General features: G+C 31.7%; 2 protein-coding genes across 2 annotated transcripts in view; one reads left to right on the top strand and one right to left on the bottom strand.

Annotated features, from left to right (window-relative positions):
- Positions 1–21552, top strand: part of LOC118187434 (DNA (cytosine-5)-methyltransferase 3B-like) — a 487890-nt gene that overhangs the window by 284562 nt on the left and 181776 nt on the right. The gene's annotated exons all lie outside the window — the stretch shown is intronic.
- Positions 1–21552, bottom strand: part of LOC118187428 (organic cation transporter protein-like) — a 231287-nt gene that overhangs the window by 178442 nt on the left and 31293 nt on the right. The window lies entirely within an intron of this gene.

Below are 21552 nucleotides of genomic sequence, written 5' to 3'. Positions count from 1 at the left end.
TGATAAATAAGATTGAAGCAATATTTCTTTATTATACTTTAGCTTTTTGTTTAACACAATAAAAGTGACCGCAAATTTAAAAAAGTGTCCACTTTATTTCGATATTTGATACGTTCGATTTCCGCCGTAAATTAAGTTTATCGCATTGTACAGAGAAAATTAAAATGGTAATCCTTCAGATATGCAAAGTCTTCGCTGATGATGCAATAATATGAAATGGAAAAATTAGTTCTAGCCCTCCCTGTTATGTCCGTAGACATGTGATATTACAAAGTGGCATTTTGCATGTGACGGAAATGCAAACAAGGAGTAATAATTTCTGTAGATAGAAGCAGAGCACGCCATGTGTATTCTTCCGTATTCTTTTGTGCTAAGTAAGGTCAATGAACAAATTAGAATGTATTTCTAATGGCCCATTCTTCTGATGAGAAAATGATACTGTTGCTAAAACAATAACATTTCATTCTCTAGGAGTTTCTTGAGATAAAATTTATCCCTTTTAGATCTTCGTAAAAAAATTCGCTAGTCGCACGAAGATTATCTTCAAATTGAGATCTACTTAAGACACCATTACTGATAACCTAACAAAATAGAATTTCACTTTCTGCAAGCAGATCAACCGAAGTGTAATATTTTATTAGTGTGAAAGTAGTTTGATATTTAGTGTGAAAGTAGTTTCATATTTAGTGTGAAAGTAGATACATTGTCTTACTAGGTATGCTAAATCAAACGGTATTCGCTTATTTGAATGAAATTTTTATTTAATACGAATTTTATGCCATGAAACCCATGCTTAATTAATATGTATGATCAAGAGACATATTCATATACGTATGATTATGTATGTATTGCTATTTTATTTATTTTATTAAAAAACATGAACTGCAATCAAGTTATTTGCAAAATAAATGTTAAATACGTTCAGTGTGTCCTCTAGTTAGCGAACAGGCAGCGCAGTGGCTGCCTGAATGTAGATTTTTTAAAGAGTCTAAAACTTCCTACTATCCTCTCTCCTAGTTATTTATAAAACGTGAATCATAAGATTTGTATTTAAAAATGTTTTTAAAATATAACTCGTATTAATGTGCTTGTATTACCAATAATAACTTAAGCACATATTATTGCGTTTCACTTCACAGCCACCAGAGTTAGAACAAAAGAAAAATTAATTGCTTTTCTTTTTTCAATGGATTAAATTTATTACATTGCTAAAAAATATAACAATAATTTTTCAGTAATTAATGATTTAAATTTCCAAAGCACTATTTTAATGCAGCTATGAATTAATTGAATTATTTTTTTTTTCCTAGGAATGTGAATGGTCTAATAAAGAATAATAAATAACCTATTGACCTTTAATAACTTATTTCGAAGAATCACATCGTTAAGCTGAGACACGGAAGAATTAAATGATTTAATTAAGCTTTAACATCCTTTACTGTATAGATTTAAAAATAAAGAAGATTAAAAAAAAGGGCTATTACGCCTATCATTTAGCCTGAATAAAGGCTAAGAAAATATTTAAGTTTATCATTCACACGCATACAGCGGCGAATTATCGTGTCCCACCTACTTATAGCTAATTGCTCTGAAGATCGGTTTCTCTTTATTGATTAGAAACCAAGCGAGGGCTATCTGCCTAAAGGGGGGATGCCTTCGAGGAGGACCTTCTACGGGAAACTGGCTTGTATCCGTATTACACATGGGGAGAAGCAATAAAAACGCCCATACAGTTCGCTGGAATTTGGAATTTTTAGCTCGGATTGAACTGTCAGCGTCTCAACTTCCTCAACCTAGAGAGCCAGTTGTTCTGAGAAAAATAAAGAGAGCGAGAGAGAGAGAAAGAGAAAGAGACAGAAAGGAAACGTTAAAAAGTAAATAATGTAATAATAAAATCCCCTAAGCACGTATAGTTATTAACAATTATAAGTAAATATTAATAGCTACACAACAAACAAAACTTCAAAACTCTTCGCGACCCACTTTTGAGTTACCACATTGGCAGCCTACTCTAAAAGATAACTATGACAACACTAAAATAATATTCCACCGTAATACAGATTATCTGTCAGTGTTCCTAATTGAGAAAATTTACATAAAAAATGCTCAGAAAATTAATTTTTGTTAACAAACCATTTATTTCATTAGCTCTACTATTTTAACTGATTTTAAAATATATTTTACTCGAAAACTAACTGTATTAAAGTAAGCAAACCTTTTTTCGCAGTCCCATGCAAAAACCAAAATCTATTAATAATTCAAAATGAAATTATTTGAGAATCATTTATTTATTGTGTATTCCTTATGTACAATACAAATGTATTTATTAAAGATATAGCCTATGTGACTTAAATCGGATGGAAGAAGTTCCTCAATGAGAACATACCAAAAGAAAAGGAAATTCTATCTGCAACTGTATTTGGCATACAAGGTATTAAAGAAAAGAAATCTACGGAAGTCTTTCTTTCAAACAAAGAAGATTTATCGAAATCGATGCCTAAAAATAAATAAAATAAAATTTTAATATAAGTAACTTAAAATATTGATTTAGGAAAATTTGCGAAAGATGATAGCATCAAAATGATTCATAACTATTTATCATTCTTCATATTCGGTTCAACACTCACTTTTAAGACACATAACTATTTATCTGTTTAACACATAACTATTTTAAGATTCGTAACTATTTATCATTCTTCATATTTGGTTCAACACTCACTTTTATTTTAGAGTAAACGTGATCAAGCAAAAGAAATTCTACTTATTGGACTAAAATTTAAGCAAAACATTTTTATACACAATTTTCTGCTTTTTGATCCGGGAGATTTGAAAAATGAGTAATACCCTCACTGAGAAACTAGCCTGGACCTCTCGAATACGCGCCGAGTGTGCTACCGTTACACCACGAGGCCTGCTGGAAGAACGGAGGAACCATCTCATATCTTTACCTCTGGGTATCGTCTCCCAGCCAATTAAGGCTCCACTTTCATAGAGTATGGGTTACTCAGATAGTTTAAAGATCATTACGTTGAATGCTAATTGATCTTTAGGTTTTAAATAATAGAGTTGATAGAGTAAGACGAATTACTTATGATGCTAAATTGGCAGTTGTTATGTAATATGGATAAATTATGATGTAAGCCAGCCACTCTTTTGAATTTAAAGAACGTTCTCGTATTAAGTCGATTAATCAATTTGCCACAAATATTTATTACAGTAACGTAAGCTCTATACTAAAACTTTCATCTACACAGATTAAAAGCTACAACAGACAGCTGAATACTATTATAAAAAGAGCTGCAATTAATACTTTTTTATCATTTTATATCAAAACGCAGAGGGCTTTTCTGAACGAAACTGACTCGCATTCATGTTACACATGACGAAAATCACGAAAACACCGAGGCAGCCAGAATATTCGCCGGGATTTGAACCCAGATTGAACTATCAGGCTTAAGTGATTTATAAGGCTTAAGTGAGATTGATTTGCTGGTCTGCTATCCAGCTAATTGGTGAAGCTCTTGGCCGTTATTAAAGGAAAAGACAAATCTAAATGTGTCGAAAGATTTAGGAAAAATAATGCACCACAACGAGCACAAAAATACATCTATCAGATTCCTTTAGAATGACTTCCACAAAGTCATCCCTTTTCTTAGACAAGTAGACTTTGGGTGTTTCGTCATGATCTGAATAATCCTATTCTTGAATTGAGCCTAGTTCGAATCTTCTCGAATGGTCTGGCTGCATGATCATTTTTAAGTTTCCTCCATCTTTAACGTGAATAACAACCAGTTCTCTTAGTAAGACCTCCAAGAAGACATCAGACAAACAGACCATATCACTTGCTTTTTCATGCTTATGAAAAGAGGTAATGGAAATAGACACAACTTTCTTTCCTTGTCTTCTCATATAAAAGTTTATATTTGAAAAACCCATAAATTTTCACATTTTTTGGCAACAGTTGGAAACCAGTAGAAATTTGTGAGTTTCCAAAACTAAAATATAAAACAATACTGTCGCACAGGTCTGACTATCGGGATTTTTTAAGTTTGCTGTGTACTTTACAAAAGTACTTTTTTCTATCTGCTCACTTACAATTCTAGCAACAGTGGTATGGATTATCTACCTGTTACCTTAGTCAGATAGCCGGTGTCCGCCGATAACATCGCGGCAAAAACATCGCGGACGAAAACGTCGCGGAGAAAACAACGCAATGCGAAAACGTCGTGCTACAAAACATCGTGGGAGTAAACATCGCAAAGAGAAAACATCGCGGTACAAAATATCGTCGTCGAAAATAAAGCAGTTCAAAAACTTCGCAGTTTAAAAACATCGTCGTCGGAAATATCGTGGTAAAAAATAAAGTATCTACAAATCATCGCTTGACGATAACATCGCAGATATGCTTTTTTTCAGGTTTTAATAATTGTAAATGGATATTCACATAATGATTTGTGAGCGCAAAGTGTAAAGAAGGATAATTTTTACTTTCACATTTTTTTTATTAACTAATAAATTTTTGCTGAAAAAGTAAGAAGGAAACTTAAGCATAGAAAACTAAATGCAACTTATAGATTATACTTTTCATGAAAAATTACCAGTGAAAACTTTACAAAAAATGATTTATTAATGGCCTTTGTTAGTTAACTATGTCGGTTTAAAATTCTATTCAATGCTATAAGTTGCATTAATTTTCTATGCTTAAGTTTCTTTTTTATTTTCTCAGCAAAAATTTATTGATTAATAAAAAATATGAAAGTAAAAATTATCCTTCTTTCCATCTTGTGCTCATAAATCATTACGGGAATATCCATGTATAGTTATTAAAGCCTGAAAAAGCATGTTTGCGATGTTATTGTCATGCGATAATTTGTAGATACTTTATTTTTTACCACGATATTTTCGATGACGATGTTTTTAAACTGCGAAGTTTTTGAAGCGCTTTATTTTCGACGACGATGTTTTGTACCACGATGTTTTAGAACTGCGATGTTTTCTCTTTGCGATGTTTTCTCCCACAATGTTTTGTAGCACGACGTTTTCGCCTTGCGTTGTTTTCTCCGCGACGTTTTCGTCTGCGATGTTTTTGCCGCGATGTTTTCGGCTGTAACCAGATAGCCCGCGCCTGCCTTAAAATTTTCAATTCAATGGAATCATCACCAAAAAAAAAAAAAAAAAAAAAAAAAAAAACCTTAATGTAGTCAGCAAAAAACATTAACTGAAAAGCGAATCCACTTCGAATTCCCACTGTTTAATGGTCTTATCCTGTTATCCAATGCCAGACGATGATTTGATCAAAACTGAGATATAATTTTCGGTTGTCCTTTTTCGACTAATTAGAGATACTTTTCCGGAATCATTGGCCTTATTGTTTCAAGTAAGTAAATTTTTCAAGAAACTTTGTCAACTATTGAAAGAAATAAAATTCTAGGTACAGAAATTGTTCTAATGTAATTAAATTCTAAGAAATGATTTTAAATATACAGATTCTTACACAAAGTATATTCATTTGAAATAATGCAAATTGTAAAATTAAAGGAAATCAGTATTCATTTCACAACAAACATCTAATTCATCTTCATATTTTTTTCAAGTTTTATGGTAGTTTGCTTTCACGAAATACAATAACGCTAATGATACATATATCTCCGATTTGTATGATTTTTTCCTTTTCTCTGAACAAGATTTATGATGGAGTTATTATTCGATGAAAGGGTAAATTATTTTAGTATACGCCTGGTGATATTGATTATTATGTATGGATTTTAACACCGAAAAAAACCGTTTCGTGTAAGATTTAAGCAAACATATTTATTGTAGTAAGACATGTAAAAATCATAAATTATGTTGCATAAGTAAACAAAGATTGTCCTTTATTTAATTTATTTATTTTTATAACTGATAAAATAATGTTTATTAAGTAATGTTTCGGCTTTGAAACTACGGCAGAAAATAATTTTATAATACATTGCAAAATTCATTACTGTTAGAATTACAAAATATATTACAATGAATACATACTTGCATCTGAGCAGAGTATTTAGTTTTTCCGCCTTTCAATCTAAACAACTGAAATGCGAAAATAATATGTATCTGTGATATTTGGGATCAGGACTTTAACTAATTATCTTCCAGGTTAAATATTCTTTACTATGTAAGGAAATAAACGTTTGCAATAAAAGAATAGCAAGCATGCTTTAAAATTTCCTTTTTATGAGCGGTAATTGTGTCCATATACTTTGCATTAAATTAATAAAATTTTATACGTAAGTGTGCCTAAAATTCATTTATCTGAAAAAGATGTAATAAAAACATCCATTGCAATTCAAATGAATTTCCAAGTTTGAAAAAGACTAAGGTGTTGGTGTATTTAATTATGGCAAACCACATTAGGGCTATCTGCCTAAGGGGAGGGATGCCTTCGTGAAGGACTTTCTAAGGGAAACTGGCTCGTATACACGTTACACATGGGGAAAACCACGAAAACACCTATGCAGCCAGCCCATTCACGGGATTCGAACCTCGGACCGAACTAACAGTGTTCAGCGACTTTACCGCTCGGCCGCTGGTGGGCCTGAAAAAGACTAAGAAATGTATATATATTATTACACATTTACGGCCCAACAGCAGATGCTTACTGGAAAATATTCGTTAGGGATGCCCAGACCTGGGGATCATTTAGCTTTCTCTTTAAAGACAGCGTTTCCTGAGTACACTACAAGGAGTACAATGATATTGCACCCGCAAAAGGGAGAGAAAGACACATGCATGCAAGCCAAGTCTTGCGCAGGAGTCAAACCTATACTCTTGGTTAGCCTCTGCTAACTACTATATTGTCCTGGGCGGCATTCATGCCTTAAAATGATTTCTAAGTAAATATTTTGTATAATTTAAAATTAAAATTTTTTTTTATGTATTTAGTATTAATTTTTTGCATACTAATTATTGAGCTATTATTTATTCAAAATACGACTTTAATAGCTCTGTTTTTATTTTCTGTCTTAGATATGCATATTACTTTCATGACATTTAGATTTCATAAACTTATTGTATTAAATGTTCTCTTTAATTAAAATTTTTGTCCATTTCACTGTTACCCATTTCAATAATAGTTTAATCTTTCCTCCCCAACCTGTTTGCTGCAGCTGCTCTTTATTCCGTTCATTGCATTTTTATAATTTTCATATTTCTTCTTCTGTTCGCTATATTTTTCACTCCTTGTTTCTTTCCTGAGTACCCCATATCAATTTCCTAATCGATAACTGGGTTTGGGAAGAGAATTCGACAGGTATTTTGGTTGGGAGATCGGAACAAAAAATCGGATGTCTTCGGTAGGGAAAGTGGAAATCATTAACGCAGTGTTATTAAACGATATTAAGAAAAAAACAAGAAAAGTAATTCACGCTTAAATGACTCTTTAACTGACGTGAGGCGGCTGTACTTTACAGCTACACGCCGCGGCAAGAACAGAAATTCACGGTCTTTGTTTTTGTACTTTATTTCTCAGAAACCAGTAAAGTAGCAGACGTAACAAAAAATTATGCGTAACTTAACGAATAAAAAAAGAATGAAATTATAGTTACAGTCCACACTGCTAATAAATAGCCAGACAGAAGTTTTCCAAGTTTTTAATCTCTCACCAATTTGCCGCGGAGTCTATTCACTTCTCAGCAAACAGCTTTCCTCATTTCGCTTACTACAAAAATGTTTTAGAGATTAAGTCACTTTTTTTGTCTTAAAGCTTTAAGCAGAAAAAGAGTACAGTCTTTCAGCTAATCTATGAATTTCGCATCGTTTCAATGCTCCTGTTTAATTTCGTGTCATCGAAATCGATTTTTGATGAAACAGATCAGCAAGTAAGTTACGTTAATCTTTTGAAAGATGCCATTTATTTTCTGGTTCATTTCCCAAGTACCGAAAAAAGAACATACGTAGCTTTATAAATCGAATTCATCTCTGTTATTTTTAAATTAGCAGCTAAATTTTAAAACTTATAAATAAATAGTATATACAGCAAACTTGTTGTCCAATGAAGTCCCAAGCTTATCATATCATCAACATTAACATGATTATCATAGCATCAGCATTGAATAAAAAGTAAACACCATTGGTCGATTACTCTTTCCTCACACATATGTTGTGTTGTGCTGTGACTCATCTCACTTGCCTAATAGTGAACATCAGAATAAGCCCACGAATTTCATCGTGGCAAGGAGAGCAATGCTGCTCCTGTCGTTGGTAAAGAGGGGACTTTGGCTCACCGCATATTTACAGCTCCCCATACCGCACAGACACTATACATTTACGAACATCCAGGCTTTCTCCGGAATTCGAATTCGAACCTTTTGGTATCTCAGTAGGCTTCCCTAACTACTATACCGTCTGGGCGGCCTTCGTACACCTGTCACAATATTATTTACATTTACACTTCTTACGGTAGCCTATCTAAAATATTTACGATCGATTACGATCGATATTTACGATCGATTACGATCCTGTCGATTAACATAAATGCTAGATGCTCCAGAAGCAAAAAAAAAAAAAGCTCAAAATTAAAAATGCATTTGAAAACAGTATTATAGATAAATTATATTATCCATTAACTTATGCTTCACCCATACAATGGCGTACAAATACGTATATATATATAGATTTGTACATTGCAAACATTTGACAAAACGTAGCAGTTACTTTTCTTGGCTGGATTTCTCTTCCTTCTTATTCTTTTATATTCTCTTTTAGTTTTTCTTGTGATGGTTTAGTTTAATTTTTATATTTTAAAATAATTCTAATTCTACATTACTAGGAGTTTTTTTAAAGTTTATTTGTCATTCATTTGAATTTTCATTTTTGGTCTTTGTGAAAAATTGGTTCTTAACTTCTTTCTTTATATATTTACGAATAAAAAAAGTATTTATATATTTATTCGCTTATTTTCCCTTATACGTGAAATGTGCAGGGGGAGGGAATATACGAGTAAATTCAGAATTTAAAATGTTTAAGTCATTCAGCAGAAATTATTTTATAACTTTAGAAACATACACGAATATAATATTATCGTTTTATTAATGAAGTTTTATGAATACAGATTTATAATCTTTGAACGCAGTAAAAATACAAATAATGATGTATTACTCATTCATACGAGTATAATTTAACTATGCATATAGAGTTACATACATCTATTTTTAAAATAGACTCTAAGCCTTTTTTTTCCCCTTCTTCTTTGAAGATAGTTTCTTTCTCCTGGTACAAAATCTCCCATCGTTAAAGTAGATGGTTTGGTTTATCTTATCTGAATATGGCATAGGGCAAAACACTCTAGGGCTATCTGTCTGAGAAATGCATTTGTGGATGATTTTAGGATTTTCTAAGGAAAACTGACTCGTATCCATGTCGAACACAGTAACAACTACCAGCATCTAGTTGTTAATCGTCTTGTTAACAGTCTGTTATCGTTCAGGGGTAATAAAGCTAGCTTAGTGATTTATTACAGCAACAGAATGGAATAGCTGCTGAATAGAATCATGTACTTGATAGTTTCTATTTCCCAGCTTTTTTTTTTATTTAAGATTATGTGTTTCTATTCCATACGCTTCGATTTTGTTATAGCAAATTTTAAAATATTCTTAGTAATTAGTATCACGCACAACTGGGGATATATCCTCCTATGAATCTGATAACCTCATTTGGTACATTTAATTTTGTTAGTAAAGGAAATTTAGTATGATCCTATTCAGCTATTTTAGCTTTGAAGTTAAACTAGGGCAAAATAAAAGCTCCATTATCGTTTTCCAGGAAATACTGGAAAAGGTATTATTGGACTTAACAAAAGCAGTTTTATGTTGTTTTGAAAAGATCGCAAATATCACATATATTTGTTCTTTTATTTTGTCAAAAATATTTGTCCTTTTGCCGTGCCACTGAGCAAATATAATACCACACTTTTTAGTTCACCGATTTTACATAGAATCAAATCATGGAATATGATTTATTTTTGAATTTATAACAAACCGATATTTATTTTTAAACTGAAAAAAAAACATATTTTGTTGTTACGTCTAAAACAAAAACATTTGAATTTTCAAAAAGAGAACCTGCAGATGAGCAAGAAAACATTGACAAATTAGATTAAAAAATGTTATACTAATTCCAGTACTATTTCATTTCATTGTTAATGCATTTAATAAAAATTTAACGACAAATTGAGTGTGAAAGCGTTCTTATTAAATGTATAAGTTATATTCTACTATATTTATATAACCATGGAATTTTCATAAATCATCTTATTTAAGCATAATTCGTAAAATAACATTGTAGAGACATTAGGTTGTTTCGGAAGCAAGAGTGATGAAAAATTAACAACGCCTTCCCCGGGAATCCAACCACGGACCTCTGAAATACGCACCCAGCGTGCAGACCACTACATCACGAAGGCACGCTAAGAATGCGTGAGAAATGCCTTATAACATAATAAAGTAATCCGAGAGCCACAGGCGCAAATACATGCATATTCTCATGACCGATGGAATTGGTAATTCCCGATGAATTCTTTTGAACAACTGATGGGAAGGAAGGGTGTATACGTTAGTTGCTTTATACAATAATAAAATAACAGGGATTAATTTCGAAATGATGTTTTTCAGAAATATTTATTAGCGCTTTACTATTTTTTGAAAATAGTAATAATAACTAAATTAAAAATAAGATTTAAAGGGCTGTTACAAGTAAAAGCTGTAGTTCCTGATTAAGATACAAACAAGAATACCAGGGAAAAGGATTTAATTTTTGTTTCCTGAAGAGCCAGCTGTACTCCAGTCCGGATTCTGTTCTTCATTGTTTGAAAATCTACGGATTCATGGACTGGATATACATGTTGCTGTCGATCAAGTGGAATAAAAAAACAACAACAACGGATTTAATTAGATTAAGTGTGGAAAAATGAACGTTAAGCACGAAGCAATGAACAAAGCAATTCATTATACTCGTCACAATTTTGCGTACATTTACAAAACAGCATTCATTGTGCCAATTTTATATATTCTAGCATTTAAGGGTAAAACTAAAATGAAAATGTAATTATTTCCTGTTTTAAGAAAACAGCTGAGTAAATTTATAAATTTTCACATTCTGTAGAAAATACATAAATGAATAATAATTTTACGGATTGTCAGTCCTAATGGTGATAATGCTTTTAATGTGAAGATTCCAGTTTCAGAATGATAACACTTTTTGAAATATAAAAATACGTGAATGGAGGGCTCTGGGCACAAGTGGGGCAACTGTTTTTCTCATGAGCTGAATATATTATGTGCCACTGAAATTTAGTTGCTTCGAATAAATTACATTCGAAGCATCTAAATTTCAGTCTTTAAGTCAGAATTTTTGGCCCAAAGGGTTACGATAGACTGTTATGTCATGAAGGCCACAGGGAATTATCGAGTCAAGTCGAAACTAGTTAAGCCGCGAATATCGCGGGTAGCCCAACATATCCGGCTCAATAACAAATAAGGCCATTAAGGCATATAATATAAATTTGTCAAGATGCTCGAAGAAAATGAAATTCGTCTAATAAAGATGATGGGAAGAAAAAGTCTAATAAAAGTCCAAAGTAGAATCCATCTTACAAAGAAGCAGACGTTTAAAATTCTGCTCCAGCAATCATGTTGATGATCAATATTTTAATGTTCTTACATTTTTCGGCAATTTGCGTGAGTTTGCTGAAGAAGTTATTTATTCTTTCATTCAAATTAAATTTAATCACCGGACTATTTGAGATAGACGTTTGTGCATGATGGGGCAAATACTGCGCTTGCACCGATGTTTTCGCCAGGTATTGAGATGTTACGATTTTGTTCATCTTTGTCAGCAGGATCCTTTGGTCTTCGGCCGAGCATTTTATCTTCTTACTTGATGCGAACTTTGGGTCGAAATTCACATTTCTTTGATGAGACTACGTGATCCGGCTTACAATAGACGCCAGTTGGTTTCTCTTCTTTAGGAAGATTACAACTGTAGGTCGGGTGACCCTGATCACACTTCAGGCATCTAAGAGTGTTGTTGTTGAAGATCTGACCGTGGCTAGATCTCTGACAACGAAAACAAATCATGGCATTTTTACCCGCTCTGTAACATGCATCATGGCACCTTCTTCAGGTAGATTTTTCTGCCTTTGTCCGTTCTTTTCACCAAAACAAAAAATACTGGAAGCTTCATCACAGTACCTTTAGTTTTTCTTCATAAAATGAGTAAACTTTACCACCGGAAATCCTTTGGCAACAAGCTCACTCTTGAGGTGAAATCAGCAGGTAAACCACGGATGATTGCCTTGATGAATTACCTTGATGAATTATCTGCCTTTCTCCTCAAAGTACTGAAAGGAATGTCTATCTTTGGAAATAGTCCAAACATAGAATTTAAATTTCGACTGGAATCAAAGAAGTGAAAAATTTTGTCTCTGGAGAGCGTTCCAGTGTATTCCATACTCAGTATCCTTGTATTCCATACTCAAAAACAGAGATCTAAACTCTTCGCAAGTGACTTCTGGTCTTAAGCAGATTAGAGGAGATAATCTTTCTTTTTCTATATTTGACTTGGTGTCAGAAATGACAGCCATGCGTTCATCTTCAGAGTTTAAATTTTGATCATGGCATTCCATGTTATTATCATCATGAGCGTCTAAGGATTCAAACTGGTTAATAGCCTGGGCTGCAGTCTTCTTGGCAACGTTTATGGCAGCAATCCAATCTTTGCCTGTGTTCGGTTGCCTACTTCCGGTGCTGTCGTCTTAAAAATATTAGTCCTGATAGAATTTCTAAAATCATGTAATTCAGTAGCCATAAGCTCGGAAAGTTATTTTCCAGCTTTCGTAGTTTGGATTCGACAGGGTTTTCAGTACGCTTCTTATGTTACAAGTCTTCGATATACTTAAGCAAAGAAAAGGTTTTAGTATCTTTATCATCCTTAATATCATGCTCATGATAACTATTAACAACATTTTTCACATGTGCGATTTTAATAGGAAAATGTGTAAGCAAGTAAATTTCAGACGATCGTATTCGAAACGGGAGCGGCAGACGACTATCCCGTCCACCATAAAAAAATATGGAGAAATCTTCAAATTTAAATATGCATTTTAAGCCAATCAGAAAGATTCTGTACAAAATGATTTCATATACTAATCATGGGGCTAATAATTCAATTTACTTTGAGACAGGCTGTACCAAACTATCAACATTTGAAATAATGTTCAATTTACGCTTTCCAAATGATTATACTTAATTACATGAGTATTAATATTATAGTAATAATAATTCAACATCCAAATCACTTTTGCGAGATCATGGGGGGAGCAGTTAAATGCATTCAACTTAAAAAGGGTTGAGAATTCCTGTTCTATGTAGCTAACTACTAAGTTTGCAAATTTTGCTCATAGATGATATACAGTGATAGCGAATGGGTCTCTCTTTATTCAAAGAAAAAAAGTTCCATTCGTTTATAAGAAGAAATTAATTTTAAATAAAATGCATCATCTGTTGCTTATGTAAATTTATCTCTGATGTCTTTTCCTTGACAGAGCAAAGTTGTATAAACGGTTACTGATGCACGTCAGCTGCACTGGCTGAAAGCAAAATAGATGCAATCTGGAAGTTCGGCACCATTCTTGAAGACATTTGATAAAAAAAAAATTATAATTCAAATGACAAGTTTCATTAGGTGTATTTTCATAAGTTCAAAGAAGATAAGACCTCTTCAAAATCTAGTAATACTGACACAAGAGACACTCTAAATACCCAGACGTAATAATGTGACACTTGTCAAGTAAAAGGACACTTTTGAAGCTCTTAAATATATTCCTCTTTTGTACCACTCACACTTTAAAACTTGCCAGCTTGTTCTTCTCGTCTGTCATAAAGTTCACAGATTCAATCGTCAGACAAGGAAAATTCAAGGGTTTTTTTTTTTTTTTTTTTTTTTTTTTTTTTTTCTGTTTCTGATTTAATTTTAACTGAATAATTACTAGTATGTTATTATACTTAAGCTTTCATCAGCATAGTCAGTGCATTATTATGGCATTTCTTCAAGATAATGTTTTATTCTCTCAAAATATTTATCATGTATCAAGGCTATAAAAATATTGTGAATTTTTTCATCAGATTTTACTATATTTTTAATCGATCAGCCTTTTATTACAACTCTCTTTATAATGTAATTTATTATGTAATTATACCTCCTACGTGTTCTCTGAACTCCTCATACATGCGTGTTTTATTATCCTGTGTGGTAACTTAAAAAAAATTAACAAATTGGCCTAACAAACACCATACTTCGGTGCATTATATTAGTATTACAAAAACTAAAGATTCGTGCTATATCTGCAGAGCACTTTTATTAAAGTGATTTAAATTTGTTGAGATAATGACTAATTGGTACTTAAGTTTATTAATTACCATAAAAAGACCGGCTCTGTCGTGTAAAACTATCGATATATTTCATGATACAATGCTTCTGATTGCTCCGTTTTAAATAAAAGTGTCCTCACATTGGCCATTGTCTTTTGTTTTCGAGTACTTTGTGAATATTATTACGTTCGAGGAAACGCTTTCTATTCGCAATATGCAAATGAGTTTTAAGAATTTAATCTCAATTACCCCTGTAATAGTATCCGTTCTTTTCTTATTTCAGATTTGCTTTTAAGCACAAGGAGGTAATTTCAGTATTACGTAACTACCGCTCTTGATGTTAGGATACAATGGATTATATTATTTAACGTCTGTCTTTTTACCCTTCTATTTTTCTCCAAACAGAATGGGCTTTGAATGGTCTCCGTGAAGTAGCCTCTTCAGTTTCTCTCCATATTGCAATACTTCTGAAAAAATATGATTAATATCGAAGCAGTTCGCGTATCACAGCATATTATGTCAGACGGGTTGAGGGTTTATTTTTCTTTTGGAAAAGGTTTTGTTGGTCAAATCCCTAATCATTAGAAGTTCGATAAAATACCTAAATAACAGAGAAAACTTCCTAGTGCTTTGTTTAAATCCCTTTAATGTTTAGAGTTTGTGAAATACAAATCATTTAATCTAATCATTAGGGGGAAAACTCAAAGTGCAAGTAGAGCATTTTTATACTTATATTTCACTTTACGTTTTTATATGTTTATTTTAATATCTTTTGATGATTCTTTGAAATTAACCATTTGCACTTAACATTTTATTAATTTCATGAATAAAATAAAATTTAACTAGTCAAAGATGTACCATTATTTCAGTTATAACTTTTGAAAGTAAGAGAATGCAGATAAAGGGCGATAAAACAACTTTTAACTTCCACTAATGCTGCGAACCATGTGACTCGAATATAATAAAAATCAAATAAATATGGAAAGCGTTTCGGTTTACTTAAAGAAACAAAGCATTCTTACACAACAATTAAAAAAAGCGGGTGCTTTTATGAGCATATTAAAGAAAGACGTTTATTTTCTTATGAAACAAATAGTTATTTCTTTAAAATATTGTAAAGTAAATCTGACCAATTATGTAAATAAGGCTTTTAAGTTTGAAATATTATATTCAATACATATGAAATGTGCAATACCTATACAAACAGAGATGCTTTATTTGTAATACAACATTAAAAAGGCATTTTTCAAGTTCACTCTATGTAAAACTGTGAAGCTCTATTACAAACGGAACGAATCTTAAATTTTTCTCGAATACGAATCTTAAAAGGCTTTCGAAATTCCAATCCTTTATATCACAGTAATAATAAGGAAACAGGGTACTTTTACATAAAATTAAAGGTTTTTAATTAAAGGAAGATTTAGAATTAGATTAGAATCATTACTACAGGATATCATTTCGTTTCTCACTTAAAATTGCGTTAGATTATTTCTAGGTGTAGTAGCATTATGAAACGTGTATACAGCAATACAATATTACGAGATTTTTCTGGAAATAACGTTTAATGGGATTCGAACTTACCGAAGCATTAAGAACGTATTCTGGAGCATTAGAAATTTTGTGCAGTTTATTTGGATTTTTCTGATACATAATTGCGATCAACAAACTTCGTGTTCTTTCATAAGCCTTCTCAACAATAATCAGTTTGTTCAAGTTATTATGAATCGTGCCACATAAATGCAAAGATTTCGTGATTTATAGGCATAATAATGCATTCACCTCCCCACACAAATTGAATCAACGATCAATAATATTTAAGTTATTCGTGATCGATACAAAACGTTTATAGAAACGTTTTGACCTTTTAAACATGCACAATTAAGTCAGTCGAGGGCAAACGTAACTAATATCACGAACTTGTATCTAGAAGTATGTCTTTAAGGCTCTTATTCAATAGCTCATATCCGACAGAATATTAATATCGGCGGAAAAAACTGCGGTATTGTGAACAATTGAAAATATTTCGCAATAACACTGTATCTGAAATGCGATCTCGGGCTGTATCACGTTATTTGCTGAAAGATAACGGATCTCAAAGTAGTTAGTGATGTTCACATTAGGTTTCTTTTTCACATTTTGAACTGCTGCTGACTTTTTTCTCAGCGTATTGTTACCTGAATCATTAGTACCTCTAAGCTACCGCCTTTTTTCACATCCTCTTCTACCAGCATTGCCTGATATCTCCATACGTGCTTTGAGAACTAGTGCGTAAGTATTGTGACCATTTGCTGGTTCTGTTTTTCATACATCGTTCAACTTGAATCGGTGAAAATTATGATCACAATTATGTGCAGAATATTACCGTTAAATGTTACGAGGAAGCATGGTTGATCATTAAATATCTTGACAGTTACGCGTTAGTGTATTAGAGCAGTGTGGAATTCAAGTTACAAGGGTTCTGTATAGCGATTTAAGCGCTAAAATGCTGATTGCAATAACAACTAAAGACAAGCCATTTTTTTAAAAAAAAGAGAAAAACGACTATATAAACACTGTACTTTACAGTACATCAGGCAACATTATAATTATGATGCGTAGTGTTTCAACACATTTCAGTAAAGTTAGAAAAAGTTTAAGAAAGTAGGTATTATAATGTTATAATAATTTGAGTAATAAAGAAAGCAATCAGATATCAGAAACCATTTTGTTGCTTACAGCTTCGAACTACATCTATCGAACTACATCTAAAGAAAGTTGTAAGCAAGTATCGTGTTTAAACTATTGTTTGTAATTAAATAATCATTTTCTTTTTATAATCAATTTAAACCATAAAATAATTAATGGCAGTTCATATGATATTTTTCCGTACGAATGGTAGTGAACTACAAAACATATGTATGTTTATTTAATATTACTAGCAGCAAGAAATAGTACTAAGAAACAAAATTTAAGAATAAGCAGAGCATATTTTACTGTGAATAACATCGAGTTATTTGCAGTAGCATACTCATCATATCCTTTCATTTACGTAAATTTTATAGAGATATCGGAGTCTCATTTTAATTGCTGAGTGGAGATAAGTGTAGTGGACGCTGGTATTTCGACCAGATTCAGATTTCGATTATAAGATACTTAGAATTATTTTATATAATTAAAAGAAAGAGGGCATATGCAAAAGATAATATTTAATTTTAAGGGAAAAAAGCAGAAAACAAGTACAGAAATAAAATAAAATAATTCTAAATATCTTATAGTTAGAATTATTTTATATAATTAAAAGAAAGAGGGCATATGCAAAAGATAATATTTAATTTTAAGAAAAAAGCAGAAAACAAGTACAGAAATTAAATAAATTAATTCTGGCTACGGTTTAATTAGGTGATTTACGGCATCAATATATATTTTTAATGGAAGCATACCAATAAGCTATTTTCCTCCTTATGCCTGTAATATGCTTTTTGAATAACATTTATAAAAATGACATAATAAATGAAATTTTGTTCGCACATGGTAGAAATTATTCACAAAAGCTTGATATTAGACGAGAGGAAAATGTTTTGTTCCTTTATCCCATTTCATTATGTTTCGTTTAGGTACGATAAAAAAAATCTAAATTTCAGTCATTTAATTTTTGATTTTTGTAAAGGTTTTAATTACCGATAAATGCAAGAATAACTTGTAAGCGAAAACCAGAAATACATTGCAAGAATATTCAACTCTACAATAAAAACAGCTGAATAAAAATATTATAAATTTAAAATTTGCGCATTATGTGAGGATTGGGACAACGCTGCGAGCTGACAACTTAACTTCAGAAAATGCCGCTTGCGTCATTTTTGTTTTTGCCTGCACTATAGATTTACTAAATACACAGCGAAAACTTTACGTTCAGCTGTGGTTAGTAATCCAAAAATACAATGAGTTTATAAATTCTCCGGAAAAGGTATTTTATCTTTGTTTATGAAAAAGTAAAACTAACGGTATTTAAATTAAAAAAAGAAAATCGTTTTTTGTAATCTGTATTAGTTTAACCCTGTTCCAGAAAGACCACATAGAATCCCAGAAGATTTGAAGATTGTTACTTATTTACAAATCTAAGACAAATATAGTAAATTAATAAAACGCGCATTATGGCCAATAAAACAATTTTAAAAAAGCAAATGAATTTTAATGAAAATTTGTGTAGTGAAAAGTAGAAAGTAACCACATTACATTGTAAAAAACTAATATTCATAATAGAAGACAATATAAAGATAACCAAATGTTTAAGAAGCAAAATTAATGGACGTAAAACAAAAACACCTTTTGTCACGCCACACAAGAACTGCGATGAAATTCTTTCGATTGAATTCCAAAGATTAGATATAAAAACCATTTCAAGGAAAATTTGAAAACAATTTAAATAATTTTCTTATTCCATTTGTTGAAAGATATCTCATTATTTCTTACACATTTTTCAGTAGTGAAGCTTTTAACGTGTTTAAATAGAAGATAATAGTCAATTTAAATTAACATGAAGGCGTAAGTTTTCAGCACATGAAATCAACGCTTGGATATCTTACGTCACATATTCTTATGAATAGATACTTCCTTTAAATTCACATGAAGGCATAATTTTTCAGCGCATAAATCAATGCTTGGATATCTTACGTCACATATACTTATGAACTGCGTTTAGACACTTTTGTAACTCTCAAAATAGTTAGTAGAAACGTTGTTTCAGTAAACTATAATCTCTTGTACATAAAATATAATTCGTAAATAGTAAATGCACCGAAATTTCCCGATAATATATATATTTAATCATAATGAGTAGAAAATGTGAAGTAAATACAATTTGAGCCAAACGGGATTTTCTTATACATTTTAAATTTTATAGACTTTTGTCACGCGTGCGGTTTCATTTTCAAGTTTTAGTTATTCCTTTATAATGTAGCCATTTTTTTAATTCGTTTTTTAAGACATAATTTTGCATTATATCTGTAGTTTAAAAATACTAATTGCACTTAAATGAGATAAGCATATTTAAATGACATAAATTCATTATTTCGTATGTTTGTTGAATAAATGAATCTTTTTTTTTTTTTTTTTTTTTTTTTTTTTTTCAATTTTCATTTATTTTCTTTTGCAGCAGTAGCTGTAGTGCTTGTTTGGACTTCGATTTTTTTTTTGGGGGGGGGAATGTTCTTTTTCATATAACGACCACAATTTTTGCTTTAATGTTTATGTGTTTGTGTGTGTAAGCACGTTGTTATTATAGCCATTTGAAACATCAAGATATAAATATTACAGGAAAACGTGAGTAAGAAAAGAAGAAAATCATTGTAACAGTTGTTCATAAACATGGATTTCTATAGTCCTTAGGTAATTAATATGTCTGTAAACGAAAATCTAAGGTAATGATAATGATGCCAAATTATAAACTATTTATCCTGAAAATATGTAGCCAGTAGTCTGTATAAAGAAAAACTGGGATAAAAATCAAACAAAATGAAAAAATGGGACTAATCGAATTCATACTTTTTATGTAATTGTATTTATACATATTTTGTAAACTAATACTTTTGAGAAATAAGTCAAAATCTTCCACTTGTGATGAAAGTTTTAGTTTATCACGTTAGTTGAATGAATTTTTTTACTGAATTTACTTTCAAGAGTTTTTCGTTGAAATTTTCAGTTGATTGCAATCTTTATTTTCTAATTTTCTTTGACGTATTACACTTTTGAATAGATCTAGCTCACTTAAATTTATTGGTGATTTCTCTGTAAAGAGAAAGTTTTTGTGACTTTCCTCATGTGTAACGTAAACTACGACTAGTTTCCTTTAAAACGATTTCATCGAAAGCACTCCACGCACCAGCGCCCGAATGGTTAAGTCACTAAACAGTGGGAGTTTCGATTTGACTTCGAATCCAGGCAAACGAGCTGGCTGCATGGGCGCTTCGGTGGTTTTCTTTTATGTGTAATGTGTATACGAGTCAGTTTCCCTTACAAAATCCTTCACCAAGGCATCCCTTCTCCTAGGCAGATAGCCCTAACATGCTTTGCTGTTATCAGATAAACTAAACCAAATCAAAGGCACTCCTTCCCTTACAGAAATAGAGCTTGTGTGCTTTGCGTAACCCAAGTACTGTAATTTAGTAATTCAGGTACTTTAATTTAATCGTTAAAGAAATGTGTTCCTGCTTAAATGTAAAAAATAAAAGGCCAGTTCTTTAAATGCATTTTATTACCATCCCTTTGTGATAGTTAAGCATTTTTTATAATAAAACAATAGTTGAAGTTAACAAGTTTAATAGTTTTGAATTAAGACACTAACCATGTTTTCTCAAAAATTCCATATATAATGCTAAAGTGATGTTTGTCTTAAATGGAGACAAAACATGAAATCTGGATAACATGGATTGTTACACGTAATAACATGTTTTGTTTCTTTTCCTAGCACTGTAACATAACAACTGCTCTGAATTTGTTTACTTACTAAAAAAGCACGTAATCTGGAAAAATATGCCTTTCCATAAAATTTGTAGTATTTACTTTCAGTCCTGAAGTAATTCTTCTTGCGGTTTTACTAATTAGGGCATACTGTCTGTCTACGGTAAGAACAGCTCTCGCCAGTTTGTCTGCGGCTGTCTGTTGCCGTAGAAACGAGCCGTGACCCATTTTTCGTAGGGGTGTCTTGAAGATTTACTTCTCAGTTTGCCACCTTGGCATATTTAAAGATGATTTGGCGATATTCACATTTTGTTTTAGTTTCAAGTAAAATGCTCGTTGACCCTTTGCGTCGACCCCGACATTCAATTTCCGAAAATGAAAATTGATGGCGTAAATAAAGTTTTTGCAGTTAAGGAACGGTCTTTGATTTTGCCGTGTGAGGTACAAGTCGCTGAATTTGCCATCCTTCTAGATGTACAATGAGTAAAAATATATCAAAATAACTTGTAGGGAAATGCATTTAAAAATCCGTGCTTATTTTTGAAGAAAAATGCTCTCAATAAATACTTTTTGCGAACATTTCTTCTTTTCCCATACCTTCGAACTAAACCAAAAGGTGGTCAATTTAATGACGAAAGTAAGCGAAGGTAAATTAAAATCAAAACTGTTTTTTACTTAATTACCAGTGGTTTGGGTTGGTTTATATGATTACAGA

This window comes from Stegodyphus dumicola, chromosome X1 (genome assembly GCF_044657685.1).
Source record: "Stegodyphus dumicola isolate Sdum_Otavi_A_Nest chromosome X1, ASM4465768v1".
Lineage (NCBI taxonomy): Eukaryota > Metazoa > Arthropoda > Arachnida > Araneae > Eresidae > Stegodyphus > Stegodyphus dumicola.
This window is presented reverse-complemented; position numbering and strand designations above follow the sequence as displayed.